The sequence below is a fragment of the Pan paniscus genome, chromosome 8 (assembly GCF_029289425.2).
Source record: "Pan paniscus chromosome 8, NHGRI_mPanPan1-v2.0_pri, whole genome shotgun sequence".
In the NCBI taxonomy this organism is placed as follows: Eukaryota; Metazoa; Chordata; class Mammalia; order Primates; family Hominidae; genus Pan; species Pan paniscus.
In genome coordinates, this window is record NC_073257.2 from 38,551,232 (window position 1) to 38,578,637 (window position 27,406).

At 39.2% G+C, this 27,406-nt stretch overlaps 1 long non-coding RNA gene across 1 annotated transcript in view; it reads left to right on the forward strand.

Moving 5' to 3' along the window:
• Nucleotides 1-27,406, forward strand: part of LOC129393188 (uncharacterized) — a 93,653-nt gene that overhangs the window by 50,293 nt on the left and 15,954 nt on the right. Inside the window, exon 4 of the long non-coding RNA XR_008619893.2 lies at nt 23,408-25,525. This is a non-coding gene — a long non-coding RNA (uncharacterized LOC129393188). The remainder of the gene's footprint in view (nt 1-23,407; nt 25,526-27,406) is intronic.

A 27,406-nucleotide genomic window follows, 5' to 3' on the forward strand; every position in this document is an offset into this window, starting at 1 on the left:
AATGGGTGAATCCGTGATTGTGAGCATTTCATATTCCATAGACAAAATACTCTGTTATTGTACTAACACCCTAGCAATTGTGCAAAATATTTCCTATTTTCTTAGTTTCTTGCCAGAATGGATGTTACCAAACATCTTAACTTTACCCTTCTATTTTAAAAAAAATTGCTATTCCATTGTAAATGTATTTGGTGTTTTAATATTGTAAGGTTGAAAATTGTTGCACAGGGATAACCTAAATGAAATGGCTATTCCTAGAAACACACAACCAACCAAGACTGAATCATAAACAAACAGAAAATCTGAGCAGATGTATAATTAGCTAGGAGATTGAATCAGCAATCAAAAACCTCCCAACAAAGAAAAGCTCAGGACCAGATGGCTTCATTGGTGAAGTCTATGGAAAATATAAAGAATTAACAACAATCCTCTTTAATCTCTTCCAAAAAAATGAAAAAGGAGGAAACATTTCCAATTGTATTCTATGAAACCAGCATTACCCTGATACCAAAGCTAGAGAAAGGCACTGCAAGAAAAGAAAACTACAGACCAATATTCTTTATAAATATTGACATAGAAATCCTCAACAAAATACTACCAAACCAAAATCAACAGCATATTGGAAGGATTATACACCATGACCAAGTGGGATTTATTCTTGAAATACAAGTTCAATATATGAAAAGCAATCAGTATAATACAGCACTTTAAAAAAAAAGGATAAAAATCACATGATTATTTCAATAGATACAGAAAAGCATTTGATGAAATTCAACACTCTTCTATGACAAAAACACTAAACAAATTAGCTATAGAAGGCCAGCTATGAAAAGCCCACATCTAACATCATATACAACAGCCAAAGACAAGGCTTTTCCTTTAAGATTAGGTATAAAACAAGGATGTCTACCTGCCACTTCTATTTAATATGATACTGGAAGTCCTAGCCAGAGCAATTAGACAAGAAAAGGAGATAAAAGTCATAAAAATTGAAAATAAAGAAGTAAAATTATCTCCGTTCAAAGCTGACATGATCTCACATGTAGGAAACCATAAAAATTCCACCAAAAAAGAAACTGTTTGAAAGAATAAATAACGTCAGTAGAGTATACAAACTCTACTTGCAAAAATTGGTTACATTTCTGTACATTAACAGTGAAAAAATTGGAAAAGGAAATTAAAAAAATAATTCAATTTACAATAGCGTTAGAAATAATGAAATACTAGGAATAAACTTAACCAAGGAGAAGAAAAGTCTTGTACACTGAAAACTACTAAACATTGCTGAGGCCGAGCATGGTGGTCTATACCTGTAATCCCAGTACTTTGGGAGGCCACAGCAAGAGAATCGCTTGAGTTCAGGAGTTTGAGACCAAACATTACTGAAATAAATTAAAGAAGACACAAATAAATGGGAAGATATTACGTGCTTATGGGCTGTAGGCTTAATATTAAGCTGTCAATACTACCCAAAGTAATCTACCAATTTAATGTAATCACTATCAATATGAATCGCATTTTTTGCAGAAATGAAAAAATCCATTTTAAAGTTTATATGGAATCTCAGAAGATCCTAAATAGCCAAAATATCCTTGAAAAAAATGTTGTGTGAGATCTCAATCTCCTGGTTTCAAAACTTATTACAATGCTACAGTAATCAAAGCAGTGTCATACCAGTGTAAAGGAAGACATTTAGACCAAAAGAATAGAATAAAGAGCTCAGAAGCCAACCTTCACATATATGGTCAAATAATTTTTGACCAGGGTACCAATACTATTAAATGGGGGAAAGGGGAGTGTTTTAAACAAATAGTGCTGGGAAAACCAGATATTCACATGCAAGAGAATGAAATTGGACTCTTACCTTACACCATATACAAAAATTTACTCAAAATAAGTCAAAAACATATACAAGAGCTAAAACTATAAACTCTTAGAAGAAAACACAGGATAAAAGTTTATGAAGTTGGGTTTGCAATGACTTTTTTTTAAAGTTGGGTTTGCAATGACCTTTTTTTTTTTAAGTGAAAGCAAGTTTATTAAGTAAAGGAATAAAGAATGGCCACTCTATAGACAGAGCAGCCTGCAAAGACTTTTTGGATATGATGCAAAAGCACAGACAACAAAGTAAAAATAGATAAATTGAACTATATCACAGGTATGTTTCAGTCTATTTTTTGACTCATGATTCTATTCTATGGAACTTTTTATATATTTTTACTACACTAGAGCTTTATAAAGAGTTTCTAGCTGTTATATCAAGATAGTCTTTGTTATACTTGGCTGTCCTTATGTAAATACAATTTCAGATGACTGATAATATGCAAAAGAAGAAAAAACTTAAGGAATGTATTACATTTATTGTTAAATTAGTGTAAATATCTTTACAACAATGAGTCTTCCCATTTAAGGACATAGTCGAGTGGTCTTTAAAATATTCTTCCTAAAATCATATTTTTCTTCACATAATTCTGCTCATTTCTTGTTAGGTTTGTTTCTAAGCATTTTATAGGTTATTGCCATTGGAATTTTTTTTCCAAATAAATTTGCCAATTAGTTATTTCTTTCATCTAGATTCTACTGATTTTTAAAATTTTTTACTTAAATTTTTATGTAGATTTATTAAATTTCAGAGAAAACATTAAAAACTGGATGAAAGAAAATAAATATATAGTAAAAAATTTTTAGATTTGAAGAAAGACACACATTTTCAGGTTGAAAAGTCTCACCAAATTCTGAGTAGAGTTGTTTTTTTTTTTTTAATACCTATACACAGAATCATCCTGGATAAGAAATTGCTAAAAGTTCCAGGATAAAATAAAGAAATCTCAGCCAGAAACAAGCATCATCTGACCTCATAATTCTCATTACCAAGAACGGGGCTGGAGGATGATGGAGAATGGCTCCAGTCTTCTGAGTGAAAGTGACTATGAGTCACTTGTAACCAAGTGAGAGGGCCAAATACAGACATTTTCTGACAGGTCAACTTTGAAAAAGTTCACCTCCACTGTACCCAGGGATACAATGAAAATAAATTATAAGACTTTGGGCTAAAGATGCCTATTGTATACCTCTTCTTCCTGCCAGGATCAATTAAAAAGTAAGTGCAGATATTTTAAATGTACAAACCCACAATGATGATGAGAATAGGTAAGAGATTATCAATAGGCCATAGATTTAAAATATTACTGGCAGAAGAAAATTGATGAAGAAAGTAAAACGATGTAGCAGGGCAGAAGAAATTACAGGACAAGAGATGCCTTCCAGGGGACATGGGAAACAATAAAGCCAAACAATGAAGACAAGGCACCTGCCCCTCCCTGAAGAGGTTACGGAAGTAGACTGGGAGTCTGATCCCAGGAGACTAATGGAGAAGAGTCAAACATGGGGCTGGAAACAGGGGAACAGCAAATGTGTGGGTAGAAGACTTTATTCCCCAACTGTCCGTGTGAGGAGGACACAGGCGACTAAGTGTCTGCCTCCATGCAGGAGGTCAGTGGTCACCTGGGTCCCTAACTCAGGTATGCAGCCATTAGAAATGATACACGTCAGTCCACAGAAGGCTTCACCATCACCAACATGCAGAATTCTCATTCAGCTTTTCAATGCCTTGTTCTTTAATATCACCAGATACTTGGTGAGACTTTTCAACATAAAGGAAAAAGACCAATCTTAAAGAAATTGCAGAATGAGAGAAAAAATGGTCAGTGAGGAAAGAGATAGAAGCATTTGAACTTCTTAAATCTCTATTTGATAACCCTCAGAAGTTTTTGAGAAGATCACATTATATGTTTTCAAATAAAAGGGATACAAAGTTAAGAAAATATCCTAAAAAGACAAAGGATGGATAATGTAAGAGGGGAAAAAGAGGCAAAGACACTCAATCCAGAAAGTTCAACATCTCTCTAATAGGTATTTCAAAAAGAGAGAAAAGAACAAAAATTTAAAAAAATAATCAAAGAGGCCAGGTGTGGTGGCTCATGCCTGTAATCCCAGCACTTTGGGAGGCCGAGGTGGGCAGATCACCTGAGGTCAAGAGTTTGAGACCAGCCTGGCCAACATGGTGACACTGTTTCTTAAAATTATCATTATAAATATTTATGCTATTTTTCTTAAGCCTCATATCAAATATTACTTTAACAAAATGATTTCAGTGATTTTTAAAACTAAAAAAAAATTTATAAAATGATGACTGCTGGGTACAGTGGCTCATGCCTGTAATCACAGCACTTTGGGAGGCCAAAGCGGGCAGATCACCTGAGATCAGGAGTTCGAGACCAGCCTGGCCAACATGGTGAAACCTCATCTCTATTCCCCTACAAAAATTAGCCAGATGTGGGGACAGGTGCCTGTAATCCCACCTACTCAAAGGCTGAGGCAGGGGAATTGCTTGAACCCAGGAGGCAGAGGTTGCAGTGAGCCAAGATCCCACCATTGTACTCCAGCCTGGGCGACAAGAGTGAGACTCCATCTCAAAAAAACAAAGAAAAATAATCAAAGAAATAATTGAAGAAAATTTCCCCAAATGAAGGACATAAACTTTCAGACTGAAAGAATACAGAGAGTATTCATTATAGGTAATGAAAGGATGTCCAGCCCTAGATGTGTCATTATAAAATTTCCTTCATGAAAGGAAATAATGCCTCAAATGAATAAATTAAGAAAGTATTTAGGATATTGAGGGTAACTATCAAAAGGGATAGCTAAAATAATAAAAGAATTGCTTCTGGGGAGTATAATAATGAGGTTGGGGAAAGATGGTACAGGACACTGTTTTTTAAAATTATCATTATAAATGTTTATGCTATTTTTCTTAAGCCTCATATCAAATATTACTTTAACAAAATGATTTCAGTGATTTTTAAAACTAAAAAGCACACTTATAAAATGATGGCTGCTGGCCACAGTGGCTCACTTCTATAATCCCAGCACTTTGAGAGCCTGAGACGGGAAGATCACTTGAGGTCAGGAGTTTAAGACCAGCCTGGGCAACATGGTGAAACCCTGTCTCTACTAAAAATGCAAAAATTAGCCAGGCATGTTAGCACATGCCTGTAATCCCAGCTACTCGGGAGGCTGAGGCACGAGAATCACTTGAACCTAGGAGGCAGAAGTTGCAGTGAGCCAAGATCACAGCCCTGCATTCCAGCCTGGGCAACAGAGCAAGATTTCGTGTCAATAAAAAATAAAAAAATTAAAAAAAAAAAAAGATGGCTGTCAGAGTTCTAGAGAGCAACTCATTCCATGGAAACAGAAAGTTTGAGGGCTACGGAAGGAGTGTTTCCAAGGAGGAAGTAGACTTACTGAAGTAAATATGATTAAGTGAATGGATCATGTTGATATGGTATAGGCATATAAGAAGAAGATTTGAAAAATGGAAAATAAAATAGGATGCAAGAAAAACAATAGCTGCACAAGAAAGACATGATCCAAACCAGAGGAAAGGAAAACATGAGCTGAACAACTGAGGTAGGGTCAGAAATTAAAATTGATGTGAACATGACACAGGGAACATTCTCCCTTAACACACTTCTTTTCTTTAAGGGTGAAATCACATTACTTGTTTCAGCAGTAGAATAATATAACAATGGGAACATGGTGTGGGGAGAGTAGTTTTAGCTCACTGACTAAAGCACGCCCTCAAGTGAAAATGTAGAGGACAGGGCAAGTTCAGACGGCATTTCACAGCACTTTAGGGACTGTATTAGTCTGTTCTCATGCTTCTAATAAAGGTATACCTGAGACTGCATAATTTATAAAGGAAAGAGGTTTAATGGACTCACAGTTAGTTCTACATGGCTGGGGAGGCCTCACAATCATGGTGGAAGGGGAAGGAGGAGCCAAGGCACGTCTTACATGGCGGCAGGCAAGAGAGCATGTGTAGAGGAACTCCCCTTTATAAAACCATCAGATCTCATGAGATGTATTCACTATCATGAGAACAGCATGGGAAAGACCCAACCCCATGATTCAATTACCTCCCACTAGGTCCATCCCACAACACATGGGAATTGTGGGAGCTGTAATTCAAGACAAGATTTGGGTGGGGACACAGCCAAACCATATGAGGGACTGAAAGAGTAACTTCAAGGAATAACCTGTCCTTGGCCCCAGATTAAGCATTGTGATGAATATGTAACATTTCTATAATCCCCTCCTCATCCAATAGAAGCTTACATTCTTCTTGCGAACAACTATCAATGATGGATAATAGCAGATCATCACAATGTTCAGTAATTGATTCAGTATAATTACTATCATTGTTGTTTGTTCAAACCAAGAGGCTGCATAGATGGTAAATTGTAATTCTTACATTTTCAGTGAAACGGGAGATAGAAAGAGGTACACATGAATGTTGAGATGGGGACAGAGTCACTGTGGGAGACTTTGAGAACCAGGCAGAGAAGTTTAGATTCGTTGTGCTGATGTGGGATTGAGCAAAAGAGTTAGAGTTTGAAAGTAAAGTTTAACAGGAAGTCACAACCTGGTGCAGTAAGGTTATCTAAAAGGCCAATTCAGTAATCCGTGAACTGTACAAGAGTTACTAATGCATATGAGTTTTCCCAGCCTTCACAAGCCCTTTTCTGAGAAGGATGCCAAGTCAGAACAATCAGGCTTTGTGTCTTGTGTCATGCAGACCAAGGATATTGAAAGAAAGCTACTATGAGGATATTTGATACACAGAGACAAATCACTTTTAACAGCCCCTGCTGTGGATGAAATAATTATTTTCAGTAATAATCATGCAGTTATCTAGTATTAATCATTATTTTCTTGATGTATTTCTTAGATTTGAAACAACACTTTAAAAAGAAGTTTTCAGGCTATTCGAATTCAGTAAATTATACATTTCAATTTTACATTCTTTGTTTCACTGTTTTAAACTTCAAACTCAAAGTAAAACTCTGATTGGTCACATAAAATGCCAAAATTGAAGAAATTTAAGTTCAGTTTCTTTGACTTTACAGTCACTGTGATACCACTGTTTATTTTAAAACTACTGTCTAAGTGCAAGAATATGCAATACCACAAGAGTTGAACAGAGATTGTGCTTGTACCTGCTGGAATGGCTCTAAACACTCATAAACGTATTGTCAAAACAATATGGGAATTTTAGTTCACATGTGTCAGGGCCAACTATGTTAACTGGGAGCTCTCAGAATTAATTTACAGGTAGAATCTAATGTTGACTAGAGGATAAGTAATAAAAATGAAATAATATAAAGCTTATACATATATTCATGTAAATATGTATATATGTGTACATTTTATATATATATATTTATGCTGTTAAAACTCAACAGCAACTACAGAAATTAGATCAATAACATATTTGGAAGGGAGAAGGAAAGAGCAGTTTATCATTTATTGGTCTTTTTTTTTTTTTTAAGAGACCAGCTCTTACTATGTTGCCCAGAATGGATTCAAACTCCTGGGTGCAATCCTCTTGCTGCCTCAGCTTCCAGAGCAGCTGAGCCTACAGGCACATGCCACTGTGCCTTGACTTTTACAGATATTTTCAGTAGTTGCCAGCATATGGTAAAGATTAGAGTCAAACAGACTTTTTATCAATTCCATTGATTTTTTTTTTTTTGATACAGAGTCTTACTCTATCGCCCAGGCTGGAGTGCAGTGGCGTGATCTCAGCACACTGCAAGCTCCATCTCCCAGGTTCACACCATTCTCCTGCCTCAGCCTCCCGAGTAACTGGGACTGCAGGTGCCCGCCACCACGCCCGGCTAATTTTTTTGTATTTTTAGTAGAGATGGGGTTTCACCGTGTTAGCCAGGATAGTCTTGATCTCCTGACCTCATAATCCACCTGCCTCGGCCTCCCAAAGTGCTGGGATTACAGGCGTGAGCTACCGCACCCGGCCTCCATTGATGTTTTTGAAATTGTCTGTAGTGGATGCATCCTTTATCACCTGTGCCTGGTAGACTCGTTTCGCCGTCTTCCTTTTGGTAGAAAGTTTGAAAAATCTGAAAGAATCAGAGATGGGCTAGCAAATTTTGCCTTGGAAAAGGCAAGAAAAGGATCCACCAAGTTGAAAAAATTGCCAGAGACAGTGGGAGCAGTGTAGGCTGGCTTCTGGAGGAGGATTTGGGTGGGCAGTAGAGAGTGGAGATGAGAAATAAATTAGAGAAAACAACTGCTATCTCCTTTGCTAGTGACAAAGACTAATAATGGTTTTTTAACAATAAGAAAACTAATAATAATAATAGCTTTTCATATACCAGGCCGCGTTATAAATGCTTTACATGTGTTAAGTCATTTTGTTGTCACTATAATCCTATGATGTTTAAAGTACCATTATTACTCCCATTTTACAGATGAAGTAACTGAGGCACTACTAGGAATTGTCAGAGTCCGTTTTTAACTCGGGCAATCTGGCTTCAGACCTTGGTTCTTAACTACTTAGACTGCAAAGTTCTTAAGAGACTGAGTAAAGTCTTGAGTTGTAATCCATTTTATTTTTTATTTCTCTGAACTGACATAGCACAGAGATTCAGGTACACAAGGAGTATTTAGGCTACATGAGGACAAGGCCATGAGGTTATGCAATTATAAGCAAATGGATGCAATCCAGAGATATCTTGCAAAACAATTATATAGGATTTCATGGTGACTAAAATCAAAAGATAAGAAGAATGAGTCAACGGTGACTCAAAAAATTAAGCTTTTGTAATGCAGAAAATGAAGGTGCCATTGACAGGGAGTGGGAAATAAACAAATGAGTAAATTAGCGGGCAGGAGGTGAGGATAAATTCAGCTTTGAAAATCTAAAGACAAAGTTTGGTAAACATTTTAAAATACTGCAACAGTATTGAGAAAATTAAAAAATGGAAAATAAGATTTTAGAAATAGAAGCATGCATGACACAGTTGAAATTTTACCTTTTGTTTTATCTTGATGAATTGATTGAATGCTATATATCAGTTTTATTCCACTGAGGATTTGAGGCAACTTACACTAAAATGAGTAAGAAATTATCGTTGATATTTTAATCTTACATATAACTAAATTCACTTATGTTGAAATTCATTTTTCTCTTTTCCAAATAAAAAGATTTCCATATTTGGTTGGGCCCTTATTCTAGGTTGAACTCTTTGTTGACCAAATGATATATGTTTTTAGGCCAGTTGCAGTGGCTCACATCTGTAATCCCAGCACTTTGGAAGGCCAAGGCAGGCCGATCACTTGAGCCCAGGAGTTCAAGACCAGCCTAGCAGATGGCTTAAGCCCAGAAATTCAAGGCCAACCCGGGCAACACGGTGGTGAAACCCTATCTCTACAAAACCAAATAAAAAATTAGCTGGGTGTGCTAACACACACCTGCAGTCCCAGCTACCTGGGAGGCTAAGGTGGGAGGATTACCTGAGCCCAGGAGATCAAGGTTGCAGGGAGCTGAGATCATGTGCACTCCAGTCTGGGTGACAAGTGAGACCCTAAAATACATATATTTTAACAAAGTGTTTTGTAATCCTCTGAGTTGAAGTCATACACTATCAGTTTTGATTTACTTTACATGTATTGTTTTGTGTTGTTTTACTTTGTTTTGTACCATATAAAATGCTGGAAGCATAAATGGTAAAAATCGTGGTAGCAGCATTTGATATTTGTGACTAAAATAATTTGGGTATATATATTTTCCCCCAATGTATTTTATACTTTTGCTCTTCCTTTGCTCCCCTATTCTATTACCTAATGTGATGGTTAATATTAGGTGTCAGTTGATTGGATTGAAGAATTTAGAGCCCTCCCTGATAATGCAGGGTGATTTCCTATCAAGATCCTTAATTTAGTTGCATCTGCAGAGACCCTTTTTCCATATGTGGTCACGTTCACAGGCTCTGGAGTTAGGATATGGACATACCTCTCCACTGGAAATCCCTGACATTCTGAACAATAAAGTGACTTGTCCTGTCATCAATACATCACTATGAAATTCAGTGCTGATCTTTATAAGCAAATGGTACATACAGTAACAAACTGTGTTTATGGATGACTAAATGCTGAGGTAAAATACAGGTGTCTGATAACATCAAAGATAGGATATTTCTAGGTGGTTCTAACATCAGAATATAGAATACAGGTGAATAGGACCATAAAGTCACTCTTCTTTATATGCCAGAAAATCTTTCATGTATGTGATTATAATTCCCAGTGCACTTTGGTTCTGGCAGATCTATGGATGGGATTATATGCTGAGGATTTATGAGAACAAACATCCGCTAAAGATAGATAACCATTCACAAGAGTGATCATTTGGGGAAAACTGGGTTCTCTGTTTATTCACCTATATATTCAGAATTCCCTTGATAAATTGTCATTGATCATAAGTGAACAACACGAATGTGGATCACATGTATTTGATTTTGTGAGCACGTGGTTAGTTGAGAGAGAAGGAAGGCAGAAAAATTAAGTCCACACTCAAGTCCTTGCCAAACGACATAAGCGCAGGAACTCATTCCTATTAAACTGTCACAGGATAATATATTTGACATAAGTGTCCTTATTGACATTACCCCTCCCTTTTGCAGAAAGGCAATAAAATTCTCAGGTTTTGATCTTGCACAGCACTGTATCAAAGTGGAGTTTAAGATAATAAACTTGTAGCATCCTCTTCCCAACCTCAGGCCTCAATGGAAATTTGGCGCTCCAAAAAGTCCATTAAATATTTAAGAAAATGTTTAAAGAAAAGACTAATTCCTTTTATAATAAAAAGTGGAACAAACTCCAAAAGGCTGTTCTGAGAGACACTAATGAACTAAGGAGGCCCTATCTCTAAGGTGGCTCCCCTTAACTCCCTTGGGTGCCCAGAACCCGTGTCAACAGAGGCCCTTGGGTGGCCTCTGAAGTGTTTCCTGCCTGGGGTGCCAGGATATTCTCTATTTTATCCTGCTCAGCTCCAGGTACCAAGGGCCTTCAACCTAGGGGTTCAGCCCTTCCCAGTCTTTAAGCGAATGAAAGCAAGTTTAATAGGGCATTGGAGGTTCCAATCGCCCTAATTTTTAAGATCTGAACTTGCTCTTGATGCCTTATTAAGCCCAGCACCTTGTGGAATGCCAGCAACAGCCCACATCAGACCTACATGTCATTCTCCCTTTAAAACTGTAATTTGGGGCCGGGCGCGGTGGCTCACGCCTGTAATCCCAGCACTTTGGGAGGCCGAGGAGGGCAGATCATGAGGTCAGGAAATCGAGAGCATCCTGGCTAACACGGTGAAACCCTGTCTCTACTAAAAATACAAAAAAATTAGCCGGCCGTGGTGGCGGGCGCCTGTAGTCCCAGCTACTCAGGAGGCTGAGGCAGGAGACTAGCGTGAACTCGGGAGACGGAGCTTGCAGTGAGCCAAGATCGCGCCACTGCACTCCAGCCTGGGCGACAGAGTGAGACTCCGTCTCAAAAACAAAAAACAAACAAACAAACAAAACCTGTAATTTGGATTTCTGTCTACTTCTTTTGGGGCCAGCCCTACAGCACAGCTCTGCCCAGAGACCAGTTCAGAGATGACTCTTCTCCTCCCTCCCATTCTTGAGGTCCTAGCCTATGGCAGATGTTCTGCAGGTTTTTCTAACTAGGGATTAGGGTCAGGAGAGGGAAGGAGGCCAAGAGACATGAGAAGAGTATTTCCCTAGTCTGAAAGGAGCTGATTTTAATACTGAAAATTAACTAGGCCGGGTGCGGTGGTTCATGTCTGTAATCCCAACACTTTGGGACGCCGAGGCAGATGGATCACCTGAGGTCAGGAATTCAAGACCGGCCTGGCCAGCATGGTGAAACCCCGCCTCTACTAAAAATACAAAAATTAGCCGGGTGTGGTGGCGGGTACCTGTAATCCCAGGTACTGTGAGGCTGAGGCAGGAGAATCACTTGAACCTGGGAGGCAGAGGTTGCAGTGAGCCAAGATCGCACCAAAGCCCTCCAGCCTGGGAGATAAAGCAAGACTCTGTTTAAAAATAAAATAAATTAATTAATTAATTAACAGAATTTTATGTTGTAAATTTGTATGATAATTGTATCCAAATATTATACATATAGTCTCTATGCATGAAATAATTATAAGAATCATGCATGTATTTCTCCCTTTTTATGTGAATGTTCAAATACAGAGAAAAATTGAAAGAATTTTACAGTAAGCACACTGATATGGTTTGGCTGTGTCCTCACCCAAATCTCACCTTGAATTGTAATAATCCCCATGTGTCAAGGATGAGGCCAGGTGGAGATAATTGAATCATGGGGACAGTTTCCCCCATACCATTCTTATGATAGTCTGATGGTCTGATAGTCTCACAAGATGGCTTTATAAATGGGAGTTTTCCTGCACAAGCTCTCTCTTGCCTGCCAACATGTAAGATGTGGTTTTGCTCCTCCTTGCTTTCCACCGTGATTGTGAGGCCTCCCTAGCCACATGGAACTGTGAGTCCATTAAACCTCTTTCCTTTATAAATTACCCAATTTTGGGTATGTCTTTATTAGCAGCATGAGAACAGACTAATACACACACATATATCCAACCAACCTAGATTCGATAATTGTTAACATTTTGCCAGATTGCTTTATTATGTTTTCATCGATCCACTTTTCTATCCATTTCATTTTCTGGAGTACACATCAGTACATTTCACCCCTAAGCATTTCAGCCATATACATGTAGTATTTTGTTGTTGTCATTGTTGTTGTTTAGAGATGGGATTTTACTATGTTGCTGCCAGGCTAGAGTGCAGTGCTATGACCATAGTTTATTGCAGCCTCAAACTCTTGGCCTCAAGTGATCCTCCTGCCTCAGCCTCCCAAGTAGCTGGGACTACAGGCATGCACCACAGTGTCCAGCTTGCATGTAAGTTTTAAGGAAAGTTCTATCTACTTCAGATTTTGTTTTGGCTTCAAAGTTATAAAATTTTCATGGAGTTCCAGTGGGGTGGGGATGGAGGGGTTGGGGTGTGAAGAGAACTGTTAGTAGCTTTAGAGAGTTCATGAAAGTAGAAAATAGGTATATTCAACTTATTTGTAATAAGTCCTGGATGTCTTGGAGCTACTATAAGGTGTCTGTGAATTCATATATGAGTTAAACTTTGTTTACAGACTGAATAAATGCTGTATATGTATGTACGAATATAAATAAAATATATATAGGTAGGGATGTGATTACTAGTAGAGTTATATAAATGCACTCAAAGATGAGGCTGAATTTACAGTAGTATGTGTCATCACATATTTTCTCAATCAATAAGTATCAAAACACAATGACTAGCATGGAAGATCATCCTTCAAAAGTACTTCACACATTAGGAATGACCTCTTTCAAGAGAACCAGAACATTTCAGACAAAGAGACTTTGGGCTGCCTGTGTGGATGATGACTATGACAACTCAGCAGTACTGCCACTTGATGTTGTGCTCTTTACCCAGGATAAGTTTGTTGAAAATGAGCTACTTTAAGCTAGTTTCCTGAACAAAGTGCAGTGTGGACAGCTGTTTAAGCCATCAGGTGTAGGTCAAAGTCTGCAACACTAAATAGGAACTTTTTTTTTTTTGCCTTTAATTCCAGAACAAAAGTTGGTTTGGGACTAAGTTGTAGGAGAATGTTATAGATCCTTGGGTTTTTGTGCTCATGGAGAACTAAACCATATTAATATGAACAAGAGACGGTGAGAGTGGCTTTCTGACAGTAGTTAAAATTTCTACACAGTGGCTTATGGCTATAATCCCAGCACTTTGGGAGGCTGAGATGAGAGGATTGCTTAAGGCCTGGAGTTCAAGACCAACCTTGGCAACATGGCAAGATGCCCATATCTACAAAAATTAAAATTAAGAAAAAATAGCTGGACATGGTAGCACTTGCCTGTAGTCCAGTAACTTGGGAGGCTGAGGCAGTAGGATCACCTAAGCCCAGCAGGGTCGAGGCTACAGTGAACCATAAGCACACCACTGCACTCCAGCCTGGGCAACAGAGCAAGACATTTTACCTAAAAAAATGCAAACCACCATGGCACACGTTTACCTATGTAACAAACCTGCATCTCCTGCACATGTGCCCTGGAACATAAAATAAAAGTTGAAAAGTAAAATAAAATAAAATAAATCTTCCTGCAAAGGAAAACACAGTTTTGCTGAGTCCCTTTAAAAAAAAAAACAAAACAAAACAAAAAAAAACAAACAAAAAAACCAAACTTGTTTTCTAGTAGTCAATCAATTACCAATTTTGGGTGCAGCTGGTGTACCAAAAGTAGGAAAACCAGTTTGCCTCCATATGCAGTTGATGCTTTTACTATCTAAAGCTGACAAGTACTGACCCTGCTAGTAAATTATCTCTCTGCATAAGAACCATAGCTATATTTTCCTAAAAATAAAGATATTATTCATGAAAGGTGAAAATGTAGTTGCTAAGCACATGTGTTCTAGATCTAGATGTCTTGTCAAAACCCTTAGCTCTATCATTTGTTAGCCTGTTTGACCTTAGACAAATTATATGACCTCACTCTACCTCATCTGTAGATTAGGAGTAATAACAGATTTTGCCCGTAAAATTAAATGAGATACTACATTTGAAGTGCTTACTTACCACACTGCTTGGCCACAGCAAACAGTCAATTAAAGTTTATTATTATTATTATTGTTTTAGAAGACAAGTCTCCAGCTTTTAAATTGGTAATACATAGAATTCCTAGGCAAAATTATTATTAATAAAATAATGTTATTTTATTATAAAATTTATGACATTATTTTATTATAAAATTTCAGGATGGAAAGGCTTCTCAAACATTTGTTTTATTGTGGATTCTTCTAGAAGTAGAATTGTTCAAACCTGGGCATTCGGATTGTAGTTTAAGGTGGCTGAAATGAAGGTCTAGTTACGCCTTGTCTTACAAATTTCAGGCTAAAACTATTTTGCCCCTGGCAATGAAATAGAACCATGGAAAATCTATTAATTGACCACTTATCTGTACAATTAGAAAAATTCAGAACTGTCTGGAAACGATCTTGGCCCAAATTTTGGTTCCTCTCTCAGCTCACCTCAGAACACTAGCATGGATTCTGGTTACAAAGGAGCCCCTCTTGGCTCCTCAGTTTCCATATTTGGATCTTAACCAACCGTTAGTTGATCATGATTAAGAAAGATAATTTGGAACCAGATGCAGTGGGTCATGCCTGTAATCCCAGCACTTTGGAAGGCCAAGGAGGGAGGATTGCTTGAGAACAGCCTAGGCAACATATTGAGACCCAGTCTCTACAAAAAAAAAAAAGAATTAAAAAATTAGCCAGGCATGAGCCTGTAGTCCTAACTACTTGGGAGGCTGAGGTGAGAGGTTCACTTGAGCCTAGGAGTTTGACGTTGCTTGCAGTGAGCTATGATGGCACACTTCAGCCTGGCAGACAGACCAAGACCCTGTGAAGAAAAAGAAAAAAGAAGAGAAGAGAAGAAGAGAGGAGAGAAAGGAAAGGAAAGGAAAGGAAAAGAAAAAGAAGGGAAGAGAAGGGAAGGGAGGGGAAGGATAGGGAAGGGAAGGGAAGGGAAAGGAAGGGAGGGGAAGGATAGGGAAAGGAAAGGAGGGGAAGGATAGGGAAGGGAAGGGAAGGAAAGGAAGGGAAGGGAAGGGAGAAGGAAGGTGAGTTGGTTCTCACCTATAAGCAAAGAATTAGCTCTTGTCCAGAAGCTTCCTCGAGAACACAACCTAGTGTTCACTGCCCTTCAAATAACTAAACACAGTGTGCAAGGTGGAATGCTTACATATGTCCCTAATGCAGAAGTTTAGCAAAGAGGAAGATACCTATAATTCGACGCTTTCAGAGTTTGTTTAGACAAACTGTAGATTATTGTAATGTCATAAACCTATACAAGAGCCTTATAAGAAAAGACCACAAATGCATTATGATGACATGATTTATGTTATACCTTGTCCTATGAGGAATCCTGAAGAAATTCTTGTCTGACCCTAGAATCAAAAAGACTTGTAATTTTACTGAGCTGTTGTATTTGCTTTTAATTTCATGAACACTCTGAGTCAGATCTGTTCTGGTTTCCTTTTTGACCCTGCCTGGGAACGCTGTAGTGGGCTTTCAGCTGTCCACAAATTTCTGCCTCCTCTCCTTACACATGGAAGACCTGACATTTCCCCTCTCTTGTGGGTAGAGACATGAGGCGAGTTCTGGCCAATGAGAGTGAGTAGAATTGATGTGATCAGAGCATTTAATTGCTAATGCAAGATTTTTCAAAGCTCTTCCCCTCTGCCATGGTGGCAGGCAATGTGAGTGACAATGGCTGCTCCATTCGCTTAGAAACCAAAAATAAGCCTGAGATCTGTAACGAAAGAGAAATTAAAGCACTGTTGTCAAAAACTCCTGAGATTTGGGAGCTGTCTTTACCATAGTAGAACCTGGTGCATCCTGATTAATATACAGCTAAATATATCATCGATGGGAGGATGGTCAGTTGTTATTTTACATGTATTTTGATTTAATTTCTTGATCACTTTGCCTCACTCTTGTTATCTTGTCTCATCCAATGCAGCCTAATGTTTTCAATTTTGTCATATTTTATGAGTTCTTGTAAGTCAACTTTGAGAATAGTTGGGAAATGAATAAGTTAACTTAACGAATTTATGTGAACCCTGGAGAAACACCTCAGTGTGAGTTGGCTATGCAGGATAAACAGATTTTAAGTACAGCTGCTCTGGAAATTGTTTTCTTAACAGAGAAAATACCTAAGCTTAGGACTAGTAGCTGCATTTCCAGAGGGATGCACTAGAGGGCGCGTGGAGCTTAGTGTGCTCGACAGTCACGGTACCCTTTGGCCTTCTTGGGTACATTGAGAAGAGACATTGTCAAGGGATTATGGTGGGAGTTTTTGTTTGCATGATTTCCTGTATTCGAAATTTCAGAAACTGATATTGATTGACTTTCTTTTTATGCAAAATTGACCCTAAGAAAAATGAGGTTATAAAAATGTTCACCTGTCTGTAACATTATTTTATTATAAAATGTTAGAATTGAAGAGCATCTTAATGGAGGTTGATGGAGTCTTTCTTCACATCAGGAATTATTTTTCAATGCAGAATTCCACCCAAACTTGTTCAATGTTCTGCTAATTTTCTGAACTCTTTCCTCAAACATGTCCTAGCTTCTACTTCCTAGGAGGGGCTTATCAAGTGGCCAGTTTGTTAATCTGGTTATCTAATTTGAAACAAAATGTTAATGGCTAACAATACCTTAGTTATTAACCAGACCTACCTGTCCAGATAGAATTATGTTTTTAACTGGCTGTAACATCAACATAAAAGGGAACAACATGGGTAAGTGTGGGAGTGGATTCCAGGTGTCAGTTTCATAAGCAACCTCCTGTATGATATTCATCCAAGACAACAGCTTTATTCTCATGAGAATTACTACTCATATAAGAAGTTAAATCCTGTATGATATTCATCTAAGACAACAGCTTTATTCTCAGGAGAATTACTACTCATATGCTAAGTTAAAATGCCATTAAATATTTTATAGAGGAATTTTGTTGTTCGGATTCCCTGTTTGAGGTTAATGCTACTTACGCTTCTGGAGTTTTGGTAGGTTATAAGCTGTTTCTGTGGTTGTTCAGATCTTTGGTAATAGTAACAGGAATTGGATACAGGGTTGAAATGCATTTGTTAATCTCTAAACATTCTTTTAGTCAATAGCTTTAGCCTCCTTTCTTTTGAGGAAAAGTAAGGATAAATGAAAGAACACAAACTTTGGAGTCAAATAAATCTGGAGTTGGCCGGGTGCGGTGGCTCACGCCTGTAATGCCAGCACTTTGGGAGGCCGAGGTGGGCGGATCACGAGGTCAGGAGATCGAGACGATCCTGGCTAACACGATGAAACCCTGTCTCTAATAAAAATACAGAAAATTAGCTGGGCGTGGTGACGGGTGCCTGTAGCCCCAGCTACTCGGGAGGCTGAGGCAGGAGAATGGCGTGAACCCAGGAGGCGGAGCTTGCAGTGAGCCGAGATCGCGCCACTGCACTCCAGCCTGGGCGACAGAGCGAGACTCTGTCTCAAAAATAAATAAATAAATAAATAAATAAATAAATAAATAAATAAATAAATCTGGAGTTAGATACAAACTATCATCATATCCCGAGTTTTAAATTCCTCAACTGTAAAATGGGGATAAAAAACACATCTCAAAGATTTGGGGGAAGACTTATATCTTATGAAAAGTCCTTGAAATGTCTCAAAAAAATCTGTTTTCCATCAAATCTTTTGTGAAATATGAAACTCATTAATAAAATCAATGTATTTTAATTGCATTTCTGATATACAGAATTGAAATCACATTTCTAGTTAATGTTGGCAAAGTGAGGCAGCTGATAGATGGTTCTAATAATGAGATCCCCAAGGTGGACAGAGTGGACTTGGGTTTGGTGTTAGAACCCAGTGAACAATCAAATTGTGGAAGGTCCTGGCATCCCAGTCTCCCAGTGGGAGTGAGTCAATAGTGAGCCCTTTGACTGGCAGCCTCAGCCTCCCACATGAGCCTTTATTTCTGTCTCAGCTCCATCTGACAAACTCTCGTGATTCCACATGAAGAGCAAGTGAAAATTTACACTAAGACAGTCAATAGAGTTTAAATCTTTGTGTTGCTTAGCCACAAGGTTCGTTTTTAAAAATTAGTCATTTCAATAGAATAGTTAACTGCTCTGAAGGAATGTTTAGTTTTAGGGACATCTCCCAGGTCATATATTATTATCTCAGTATCTGCTAAAATAACTGTATGCTAAATTAAATTCCATTATTGTAAACTGTCATTTCAAAGTAACTAGTTAAGTGCAACATTTTTTTTTTTAAACCAGTTAGAATATGTAGACCAGGCTTGGAGGCTCATGCCTATAGTCTTGGCTGCTTGGGAGGCTGAAGCATAAGAGTCCCTTGAGCCCAGGAGCTCAAGGTTGCAGTGAGCCATGATCACACCACTGCACTCCAGCCCGGACAACAGTGAGACCCTGTGTCTAAAATAAATAAATACATAAGAATATGAGCCAGAGCCAATAATAGAGATATATAGATATATATGAAGAAAAGTTTCCATTTTAAGTGTCTGCTGTGGCAGGGCTCCCCAACCCCCAGGGCACAGATCCGTCCTAATCTGTGGCATATTAGGAACCAGGCTGCACAGCAGGAGGTTAGGGTGGGCAAGTGAGCAAAACTTCCTCTGTATTTACAGATGCTTCCCATCACTCACAGTACCACCTGAGCCCTACCTCCTGTCAGATCAGCAGCAGCATTAGAGTCTCATAGGAGCATGAACCCTGTTGAGAACCATGTGTGCAAGGGATTTAGTTTGCACAATCTTTAAGAGAATCTAATGCCTGATGATCTGTCACTGACCCTATCACCCCCAGATGGAATAGTCTAGTTGCAGGAAAACAAGTTCAGGGTTCCCACTGATTCTACATTACGGTGAATTATATAATTATTATATTATATGCTACAATGTAATAATAATAGAAATAAAGTGTACAATAAATGTAATGCACTTCGATCATCCCCAAACCATCCCCCCACCACCCACCCTTGTCTGGAAAAATTGTCTTCCATGAACCCAGTCCCTGGTGCCAAAAAGGTTGAGGACTGCTGTGCTATAGAATGTGCCTTTCAGAAAAAGTTATTTTCCTAGAAAATGATCACTGAAATGTCAACAATTCTAATAACAATCTAAACCACTCTTATCTCCAGAGTGAACACAAAGGGAAATATAAAATTCCATGAAATCCTTGATTCTTTACACTTAATTTTTGTGGAGTCTTGGCTTGATCCTTGATGCTCTTTGCTATAAATCTTTTATGTTTTCATTCATTTCTTGGAGCATGCACTGATTAGATTGAGGCAGTGGGGAACACATTCTCTCTTTGGTTTCTGCCGTGGGTCTCAAAATCATTCTGAGAGGGGAAGAATCTTTTTTATCACTCTCTCTTTAGAGGAACAAGCAGCTCTGCTCAAAGGATTAAATTCCACAACTGCCTTATTATGATACCTTGTTTGAACCAGGGATGGTGGTCAAAACTGATCAAAATGCAATAGTTAACGTGTAATCCCTTGGGTCCCACGGTAACATGTAATTTCATGCATTTCAAATTTAGTTAAGTTTTTACAGCTACATTTTGAGCTTTTTTATGCTAACTTGTATCATTTTGAATCACATATATATTATTAAGTAAGGTTAAAGGAATCTATGTCATGTAGTAATTCACTCTGTTTTTTGTTGTTGTTGTCGTTGTTTTGCTTGTTTGTTTTTGAGATGGAGTCTCTGTTGCCCAGGCTGGAGTGCAGTGGCAAGATCACAGCTCACTGCAACTTTTGCCTCCCGGTTTCAAGTGATTCTCCTGCCTCAGGCTCCCAAGAAGCTGGGATTACAGGGACGCTTCTCCATACCCAGCTAATTTTTTGTATTTTTAGTAGAGACAGGTTTCACCATGTTGGCCAGGCTGGTCTCAAACTCCTGACCTCAGGTGATCTGCCTGTCTTGGCCTCCCAAAGTGCTGGGATAATAGGCATGAGCCACCATTCCCGGCCAATTCATCCAGTTTTGATAGTTTATAATCCTTCATTTCACTGAGGAACTAGAAAACTGAATTCCTCCTTATTCTAATGACAGACTTCTCGGACCTCACTTTCAGTCCTCTCTGCATTCTTTCTCCCTGTGCCTTTCCTCTCCTCCACACCTCCTCTGGATATCTCATTCCTTTGTCCTAACTCCGACAATTAGCAGAAATTGCATGAAAACCCTAGTATTTATTTATTTATTTATTTATTTATTGTTTTGGAGAGAGGGTTTGTCTCCGTCACCCAGGCTGGAGTGCAGTGGCATGATCTCGGCTCACTGCAACCTCTGCCTCCTGGAAAACCCTAGTTATTTTTAACAAAGGATAAGCCAGACAATACTAGGAATGAGAGGCAGATCCCTGAAGAAAGGGGGATGCAGTTCTGGGAGAGGGAGAGGTATTGGCAGTTAAGTCTTGACCAGGCCAGAGAGCAGCATCAGCTGGAGGAAGGGTGAGTCCAACAGCCAAATGGAAATGAGTGCGCTGAGGAATTGGACGAGGAAGAGCAAAGTTCGGTGAGAACCAGAAGGCAGGAGAGCCCAGCAGCCTGCCCACATCTGAAGACATGGAGCTGAGAACAGGAAATCCGTGTGGCGTTTAGGATTTGGGGTGAACCAGAGGAAGGAGCTGCTGCCCGTGTCGGTATGCTCAGGATGACGGTTGGTTTTGTTGTGAAAGACAAGAATGAAAACAGGAATGCCAACGAGACTGATTATGAGATACTTGGAAGCCTTCAGGGTTTAGAGGAATAGATCTCACCCCATGAAGGTCTTATCTGAAAACATGTTTGGGTATATTTTAGTAGGTGGGATCAGAGCTTTCCCAGGAACTTCCCCATCCCAAAGGGAAGCACTCTCTTGAATTCTGTGACTATGCATTTGTTTTGCCTATTTTAAACTTTATAAAAAGGAATCATAAAAGCATATACTCTTTAGTGTCTTACCTTTTGCTTAATATTATGCCTGGGCAATTCATCCATGCTCATGCATATAGTAATGGTTTATCCATTCTCATTGCTGTATATATTCTATTGACTATAGCAGGATGTATGTCCTTTCTACAATCATTATTTGTTTGTTTCATCGTGTGCTTTGAAACTACAATGGCCTCCCTAAAGGCAATCTTTCAAGACCATGCTGATTCTTCTCAGGGCCCAGCTTGATGTGGTTTGGCTCTGTGTTCCCACCCAAATCTCACCTCGAATTGTAATCCGCATGTGCCGAGGGAGGGACCTGGTGGGAGATGATTGGCTCATGGGGGCAGTTTCCCCCATACTATTCTCGTGACAGTGAGAGAGTTCTCACGAGATCTGATGGTTTTAAAGTGGCAGTTTCCCTGCGCTCTCTCTCTCTCCTGTCACCTTGTGAAGACAGACCTTGCTTCCCTTTCACCTTCTGCCATGATTGTAAGTTTCCTAAAGCCCCTCCAGCCATGCAGAACTATAAGTCAATTAAACCTCTTTCCTTCCAAAAATTACCCTGTCTCAGGTAGTATCTTTATAGCAGTGTGAGAACAAACTAATACATGAAGGGGTGGCCTGCCCCTCCACACCTGTGGGTATTTCTGGTCGGGTGGGACGAGAGACTGAGAAAAGAAATAAGACACAGAGACAAAGTATAGAGAAACAACAGTGGGCCCAGGGGACCAGCGCTCAGCATACCAAGGACCTGCACCGGCACTGGTCTCTGAGTTCCCTCAGCTTTTATTGATTATTATTTTCATTATTTTAGCAAAAAGGAATGTAGTAGGAGGGCAGGGTGATAATGAGAAGGTCAGCAACAAACATGTGAGCAATAGAATCTATGTCATAATTAAGTTTAAGGGAAGGTACTATGCCTGGATGTGCACGTAGGCCAGATTTATGTTTCTCTCCACCCAAACATCTCAGCAGAGTAAAGAATAACAAGGCAGCATTGCTGTAAACATGTCTCACCTCCCACCATAGGGCGGTTTTTCTCCTATCTCAGAATTGAACAAATGTACAATCGGGTTTTATAACAAGACATTTAGTTCCCAGAGGCAGGCAGGAGACAGTGGCCTTCCTCTATCTCAACTGCAATAGGCTTTCCTCTTTTACTAATCCACTTCAGCACAGACCCTTTACGGGTATCGGGCTGGGGACAGTCAGGTCTTTCTCATCCCACGAGGCCATATTTCAGACCATCACATGGGGAGAAACCTTGGACAATACCCAGCTTTCAAGGGCAGAGGTCCTTGTGGCTTTCCACAGTGCATTGTGCCCCTGGTTTATTGAGACTAGAGAATAGCAATGACTTTTACCAAGTATACTGCTTGTAAACATTTTGTTAACGAGGCCCGTCCTGCACAGCCCTAGATCCCTTAAACCTTGATTTCATACAACACATGTTTTTGTGAGCTCCAGGTTGGATCAAAGTGGTTGGGTCAAAGTGGCTGGGGCAAAGCTACAAATTAACAACATCTCAGCAAAGCAATTGTTTAAAGTACAGGTCTTTTTCAAAATGGAGTCTCTTATGTCTTCCCTTTTTACATAGACACAGTAACAGTCTGATCGCTCTTTCTTTTCCTTACAAATCCACAATCCCACCATTCCTCTTTGCTTCTGGACTTATACCAGACTCAAGTCCTAGCAGGCCCCTGAAGGTAAGGCACAAGATGTGACCTATGAAGAGATATACTATACTCCAAAAGGACTACTTGATTTTTCCAATTTATACAGCCAAATCTGGGAAATATGTGTAGGAATGGTCGTTAAGGATGTGGGATAATGGTGGAAGAATATAAGATTGGATCAGGCCAAATTTATTAATATGGGACCACTAAGCAGAGATTCTTCATTTAATGTTGCAGCTTGGGGAGTCAGAAGAAGCTCATTTGTTTGCTTGGATGGCTGAAACATGGACCAAAAAGGTTACCCACAGTAAACGAACTTGAAATGCCAGAACTACCCTGGTTACTCTAGAGGAAGGGATTGACAAGCTTATGGAGAAAGAAGAGTTGGCGTGAATTTATCATTTCAGATCTGCGCATCCACCCTGGAACACTTTTTTCCATATCTGTGAGAAATAAATGTGTGAGGAGAGCCCTACCAACCTTGAAGAGTTCTGGGGTCACTCTCTCACTAGGCAAGAACTTATAGTGGGAGCTGCTGTCACTGAATTGGGAAACCTACATTTGTATCCCATATAATATATTTGACATTGAATTTTGTGTTTTCTGGTGTTATTGCTACAATTGCCTTTCTTTTTGTCAGACTCAACTGATACATTTTATCCATCTCTTTATCTTTTGGGGGTCCTATTTTCAGGTGTGTCTCTTACATGCTATAATGTTGGGCATGCACAGCCACATTCCATTATCGAATGGGAGTGGTGTTATATTCAAGATTGGGCTTCATCAGGACCTGAAGGCATGTGCATAAATGACATGAAAAAGTGGCACGAACGTCCACAGTCTTCACTCTCGCTACCCACCTTCTCTATCCCAGCCAGTGTCTATGGCCTCATGAAGAGTTCCCTGCAATCAGTTGAAAAAACATGAAAGATTTCAGGCTTAATTTTAAAATGGTTTTTCATGATATACAGATACTTCCAGGAAGTGGACAGCTGCAGCACTGTAGCCCCTCTCTAGGACATTCCTGAAGGAAAGGGTGAAGGGAAATCCACCCAGTGGGGACAATTCTGAGCAGTGTAACTGTTGTTCAATTTGCTTAGAAGGAGAAATTACCAAATGTGAGATTACATACCAATTCACAGACTGTGGCCAATAGTTAGGCAGGATAATTAGGGAATTGAAAGGATTATTATTAGAAAATTGGTAACAAGGAAGTCATAGGAAGAGGTCAGAGGATAAACCTCTCAGAACAGACAAATACATAAGGTATTTGTGTCCCATGTGAATGCTCAAAAAGGCTGACCTCAGCAGAGGAGGAGTTAAATAATCAACTGGATAGGATGGCCTATTCTGTAGATACCAGCCAGTCTCTTTCCCCAGTCACCCCTATCATCACCCAGTAGGCTCATGAACAAAGTGGCCGTAGTGCCAGGGATGGAGGTGCCAGGGATGGGGTCAGAGAAGGAGGATGCATGGACTCAGCAGCATGGACTTCCACTCACCAAGGTTGAGCTGGCTACAGTTGCTGAGTACCCAGTCTGCCTGTGGCAGAGATTAACACTTAAGTCCCCAATATGGCAGCATTCCCAGGGTGATCAGTCGGATGGGTGGAAAGTTGATTATAATGGACCATTTTCATCATGGAAGGGACAGCATTTTGTTATCAATGGAATAGACACTTGCTCTGGATGCAAATTTGCATTTCCTGTATGTAGTGCTTCTGCCAAACTACTACCTATGAGCTCACAGAATGTCTATCTACCATCGTGATATTCTGCACAGGATTGATTCTGAACAAGGAACTCACTTCAGAGTGAAAGAAGTGCAGCAATGGGCCCTTGGTCGTGGATTTTACTGGTCTTACTATATTAGCCATCATCCTGAAGCCGCTGGCTTGGTAGAACAATGCAATGGCATTTTGAAGACTCCATCACAGTTCCAGATGGGTAGGAATACCTTGCAGGGCTGGGGCAAGGTATTGCCTTCTCTGGAAGGCTGTGCGTTCTCTTCATCAAAGTCCAGTATGTGATGCTTTTCCTCCCATAACCAAGATTCACAGGTCCAGGAATCTAGGGATGGAAATGAAAGGGGCATCACTTACAATTATCTCTAGCAACTTACCAGCAAAATGTTTCCTTTCTTTTCCCAAAGACTTATGTTCTGTTGTCCTAAAAGTCTTTGTTCCAAAGGAAGGAATGGTTCCACCAGGAGTCACAACAATGATTATACTGAACTGCAAGTTAAGACTGCCACCTGATGCCTCTGAATCTACGGGCAAGCAAGGAAGTTACTGTGCTGGCTGGGTTGATTGATCCAGACTACAAGGGGAAATTGGACAGCTGCTCCACAATAGAGGTAAGGAAGAATGTGTCTGGAATACAGGAGACTGCTTAATATATCTCTTAATATTACCAAGCTCTGTTATCAAAGTTAAAGAAAAGCCGCAACCCCATCCAGGCAGGACTATTAATGGCCCAGATCCTTCAGGAATGAAGACCTGGGTTACCCCACCAGGTAAAACAAATGCACAGCTAAAGGCAAAGGGAATACAGAATGGGTAGTGGAAGAAGGTATTTATAAATACGAGCCACATAAACACAACCAGTTACAGAAATGAGCATTATAGTTGTCAAGAGTATTTCTTCCTTATTTTGTTATGAATGTGTTTGTGACTCTGTGTGTGTGCTTGTGTGTGTGTGTTTGCAAATAGCTGTTTTCTTCCTTTTCTTTTTTTTTTTTTTTTTTTTTGAGATGGAGTCTTGCTCTGTCGCCCAGTCTGGAGTGCAGTGGCGTGATTTCGGCTCACTGCAAGCTCTGCCTCCCAGGTTCATGCCATTCTCCTGCCTCAGCCTCCTGAGTAGCTGGGACTACAGGTGCCCGCCACCACACCCGGCTAATTTTTTGTATTTTTAGTAGAGATGAGGTTTCACCGTGTTAGGTAGGATGGTCTCGATCTCCTGACCTCATGATCTGCCCTCCTCGGCCTCCCAAAGTGCTGGGATTACAGGCTTAAGCCACCGTGCCTGGCCTGTTTTCTTCCTTTTCTTATTCTCTTCTTATGCAATATAAGATTCATTGACTTGATTTCATAGTATTAAAATGCTAACTTTACATCATAGTATTTGTTGTCAAGGAGATAAGAAAGGCTATCAAGGAGAAGAGTAAATATCACCCAAGGATTTTGCATCCTCTTCTGGGGAAGGGGTCAGTGCATTTTCAGTTGTACACAGTTGCATCATTTAGGCGGAAGCATGACCTTGTTATTGTCTTTATTTGGAAAGTAAGTATGGTTTAAGGAGCTGCGTATGGGTGCCAAGTTGACACAGGGTAAATTTGTGATGGGTTATTTTATGTGTCAATTTAGGTAGGTCAAGATAACCAGATATTTGATCAAACATTATTCTAGATGTTTTGTGGAGGTATTTTTAAGATGGAACTAATATTTAAATCAGTTCACTGAGTAAATCTGATTATCATCCATAATGTGGGTGGGCCCCATCCAATCAGTTGGAAGCTTTAATAGTAAATTTAATAGTAAAAGACTGACCTCCCCAAGAAGAAGAAAGGCTGTCAGCAGACCTCTTTTGGACTCATACCAAAGAAACTCTTCCCTGCTGGCCTACACTGCGTACTTTGGTCTTCCCAAGCCTCCACAGTCTCATGAATCAATTCCATCTCAGTACTATATATATCCTGTTAGTTTCATTTCCCTGGGGAATCCATACCATTATAGAGATGTTTTCCATATTTTTATGATAAGAACTCTTGGGCACATTCTACCAAAACTGCAATGAACTAGGTTGTTTACTACCTTTTTTATTCTTGATCAAGTATATCAGTTATGACTATTTTATTAGGCTTTTATTAGGCTTTACAAAATGTTGTATTCTTTAATTGAATAAATATACTGATTTGTATTTGTTCTGTGTTCACTAAATTTTCTTTTATTCTTATTATCTCAAGGGTTGATATGTATTTTCTCATCCTTATTTATTCTTCAGCCATTAAAAATTCTCATCTTTTCCTCTTGTGCATATCCTCTTGCCTAATTATCTTTTTGTTATTAATAGCATTGAATTTTAGTCTATTATGAGTCTGTAGGAAATTTGTTTTTAGGAACTTACTACAATTTTATGTGTGGCCTATTTCACTTTGTTTTTTAATGGTCTATGTGTCTGAAAAAAATTTCTTATATATTGGTTTAAAATTCTATTTAGATCTAAAAGATAAATCTTG